Genomic DNA, 4668 nt, shown 5'->3' with positions numbered 1-4668 from the left:
TAGATGGGATTGGGGCTGCCGCCACCCCTAGGGAGGGAACCCTAGGTGGGGGCACAGCCCTCCCTCTCCCCCTATATATAGTGGAGGCAAAGGGGCAGCCCAACACACGAGAACCTCTCTCTCTTGGCGCAGCCCTATCCCTCTTCCTCCTCCTCTCCCGCGGTGCTTGGCGAAGCCCTGCGGGATTGCCACGCTCCTCCATCACCACCACACCGTCGTGCTGCTGCTGGATGGAGTCTTCCCCAACCTCTCCCTCTCACCTTGCTGGATCAAGGCGTGGGAGACGTCACCGGGCTGCACATGTGTTGAACGCGGAGGCACCGTTCTTCGGTGCTCAGATCGGAATCAACCACGATCTGAATCGCTGCGAGTACGACTCCCTCATCCGTGTTCTTGCTGTAGGAGATATGCCCTAGAGGCAATAATAAATGTTATTGATTATCTCCCTGTTCATAATTATGTTTATGTTCCATGCTATAACTGTTGTGGTTCCCGAGCCCGTATATCCATAAAGGCTCTGGGGAGAACCCATATGCACGTGTGGAATAATAAACGATAAAATGTATTCCTAGTCATGCCTCTAAGACTAGCTCAAGTGTTGCATGATGATTATGTTTTCCCAATCATGGGCATGTCTATGCCAAGCAAATTTGAGGGCACAATGTCAGGAAGGACATTTGTGTTGAATCGACCCGAATTGATGTTATGCTATGAGATACATTCGTCACAAGTTTATTGGTACATAACATAGAGATGGTTAACGTTTGCATGATTCCTTAGACCATGAGAGTATCGAGTTTCTTCATGCTTGCTTCATGAACTTTGGGGTTTGTTAAACGTCATCCGTAAATGGGTGGCTATTATGGCGGCTTACGGGTTCATGGAAAAGTGTGTCAAGTAACTTGATAGCTCAAGATTGGGATTTGCTCCTCCAACGATGGAGAGATATCTCTGGGCCCTCTCGGTGTTACGGTATCCATCATCGTATGGCCAGACACTTTGTGATTTGATCACGGGGATGCCGGAACACGATAACGAGAAAAGAGAACAATACCGGTAACGAGGTAACTAGCATAGTGGACAAGTTGTTGATCCACGGGAATGCCAACATGTCTCACCTCGGGTATTTGTAACATATCGCGAAGCAACAGGAATAGCACACGACAACTGGAGGTTCACTCGAATATTTATTCGTGTGGGTATAGGGGTCAATATGGGTGTCCACGGCTCCGATGTTGATCATTGATCGGAAGGGGTTCCAGGTCATGTCTATACTTCACCGAACCTATAGGGTCACACGCTTAAGGGTCATCTATCTGCTGAATACTAGACAGGGAGTCTGAGAGAAAATCACCAAAAAAGTTTCGGACACCGAAAAGTTTCGGACAGCGGAATCGTACCGCAGAGAGAGGTCATCGGATAAGTTTCGATGATACCGAAAAGTTGTTTCGGGATACACCATTAAGTCAAATTGGTTTCGGCACATGCCTGATAATTCTTGGAGGATGCCAGAATCATTCTGGAAGCTTTTTGGAATTTTCTGAGATAAAAACCGGAAATGTTCCGGAGCTGCCGGAGCCACTTCAGATGCGTTTCGCAGATGAAAATCACTAAAACCGGAATTGTTTCGGAACGCGTTGAAAATCATTTTAGTGGGTACTGGAAATGTTCTTAGCCCACATAAATATTTTCAGTTCGATCAGACGCTGAAAAATGTCGTCGTGAATAGTGAAAATCAGCTTTATGGTTACTTTATGGAAAGCCACCTTTTGGGGCTTTGCTCCAAAAGATCTTGGGGATGACATGGATGGATAGGAGCCATTTTTTGGGCCCCTCATGGGGGTGTGGCCGGCCACATGGGGTATCCCCCCTTGGGGACCCTCTTGTTCCTTGGTTTCACTCCTAGGTCCTTGTGGAAGGACTTCATTCATGTGCATTTTGGGTTTTTTGTGAAACTACCCTACCCCCTTGGGATTTCCTATAAATAGAGGTGGAGGGGCAGCCCTCCACACTCATCCCTTGCTCTCATACACATGCCATGCATTATCTGGCTTCTTCTCTCCCTCCCACGAAAAGAGTTTCGTAGAGCCGTAAGGCTGTCTGGGTTCCGGCAGGAACTAGTTCTGGACGGCGAAGCCCTGCCGGATAGATGACACCGTATGTGTGCAACTCTGTAGAGAGATCGTAGTTTCGGTCTTAGTTCGTGAGTGCCTCCCGAAGGGCTGTCCGTGTGACCGTCCGAGTTTCGAAGGTCCTCCCGAAGGGCTGTCCGAGTGACCGTTCGAGTTTCGAAGGTCCTCCCGAAGGGCTGTCCGCGACACCGTCCGGGGGACTGTTCGACCGCCTCCCGGAGGGCTGTCCGAGGAGCAGATGAGGGTATACATCCTCGCGGTTGGGAGGTTGTAAATCCTAGCTGCGAGGATCTGCACCGCCGATCATCATCGACTCTACTTCCCGCTGCGCTACGAGTCGGTAACGAAAAAGATCAAACCATGTATGCAGTCTCCATAGTGTTCCTGGGCTGGTGCATAGGTCAGAAATTTTTTGTTTTCTGCTGCGTTCCCCTACACTTGCAACGCTTCCGCATCGCGATCTACAAGGGTATGTAGATCCACTCCCCTTCCCCTCATTGCTAGAGTACTCCATAGATTGATCTTGGTGATGCGTAGAAAATTTTTGAATTTCTGCTACGTTCCCCAACAGTGGCATCATGAGCTAGGTCTATGCGTAGTTTCTGTGCACGAGTAGAACACAAAGTAGTTGTGGGCGTCGATTTTGCCAATTCTTCTTGCCGCTACTAGTCTTATCTTGTTTCGGCGGCATTGTGGGATGAAGCGGCCCGGACCAACCTTACACGTACGCTTACGTGAGACAGGTTCCACCGACTGACATGCACTAGTTGCATAAGGTGGCTAGCGGGTGTCTGTCTCTCCCACTTTAGTCGGAACGGATTCGATGAAAAGGGTCCTTATGAAGGGTAAATAGAAATTGGCATATCACGTTGTGGTTTTACGTAGGTAAGAAACGTTCTTGCTAGAAACCTATACAAGCCACGTAAAAACTTGCAACAACTTTTAGAGGACGTCTAACTTGTTTTTGCAGCATGTGCTATGTGATGTGATATGGCCAGAAGATGTGATGAATGATATATGTGATGTATGAGATTGATCATATTCTTGTAATAGGAATCACGACTTGCATGTCAATGAGTATGACAACCGGCAGGAGCCATAGGAGTTGTCTTTATTTTTTGTATGACCTGCGTGTCATTGAATAACGCCATGTAAATTACTTTACTTTATTGCTAAGCGCGTTAGCCATAGAAGTAGAAGTAATCATTGGCGTGACAACTTCATGAAGACACAATGATGGAGATCATGATGATGGAGATCATGGTGTCATGCCGGTGACAAAGATGATCATGGTGCCCCGAAGATGGAGATCAAAGGAGCAAAATGATATTGGCCATATCATGTCACTATTTGATTGCATGTGATGTTTATCATGTTATGCATCTTATTTGCTTAGAACGACGGTAGTAAGTAAGATGATCCCTTATAATAATTTCAAGAAAGTGTTCCCCCTAACTGTGCACCGTTGCGAAGGTTCGTTGTTTCGAAGCACCACGTGATGATCGGGTGTGATAGATTCTAACGTTCGAATACAACGGGTGTTGACGAGCCTAGCATGTACAGACATGGCCTCGGAACACATGCGAAACACTTAGGTTGACTTGACGAGCCTAGCATGTACAGACATGGCCTCGGAACACAAGAGACCGAAAGGTCGAACATGAGTCGTATAGTAGATACGATCAACATGGAGATGTTCACCGATGATGACTAGTCTGTCTCACGTGATGATCGGACACGGCCTAGTTTGACTCGGATCATGTATCACTTAGATGACTAGAGGGATGTCTATCTGAGTGGGAGTTCATTAATCAGATGAACTCAATTATCATGAACATAGTCAAAAGGTCTTTGCAAATTATGTCATACGCTTTAGTTCTACTGTTTATGATATGTTCCTAGAGAAAATTTAGTTGAAAGTTAATAGTAGCAATTATGCGGACTGGGTCCGTAAACTGAGGATTGTCCTCATTGCTGCACAGAAGGCTTATGTCCTTAATGCACCGCTCGGTGTGCTGAACCTCAGCGTCGTCTGTAGATGTTGCGAAACATCTGACATACACGTTTTGATGACTACGTGATAGTTCAGTGCGTATTGCTAACGGTTTAGAATTGAGGCACCGAAGACGTTTTTGAAACGTCGTAGAACATATGAGATGTTCCGAAGATTGAAATTGGGATTTCAGACTAGTGCCCACGTCAAGAGGTATGAGACCTCTGACAAGTTTCTTAAGCCTGCAAACTAAGGGAGAAAAGCTCAATCGTTGAGCGTGTGCTCAGATTGTCTGAGTGCCACAATCGCTTGAATCGAGTGGGAGTTAATCTTCCAGATGAGATAGTGATGGTTCTCCATAATCACTGCCACCAAGCTATTAGAGCTTCGTGATGAACTATAAATATCAAGGATAGATGATGATCCTTGAGCAACTCGCGATGTTTGACACCGCGAAAGTAGAAATCAAGAAGGAGCATCAATTGTTGATGGTTAGTAAAACCACTAGTTTCTAGAAGGGCAAGGGCAAAAGGGACACTTCAT

Source organism: Triticum aestivum, chromosome 7D (genome assembly GCF_018294505.1).
Source record: "Triticum aestivum cultivar Chinese Spring chromosome 7D, IWGSC CS RefSeq v2.1, whole genome shotgun sequence".
Taxonomy (NCBI): domain Eukaryota; kingdom Viridiplantae; phylum Streptophyta; class Magnoliopsida; order Poales; family Poaceae; genus Triticum; species Triticum aestivum.
This window is presented reverse-complemented; position numbering follows the sequence as displayed.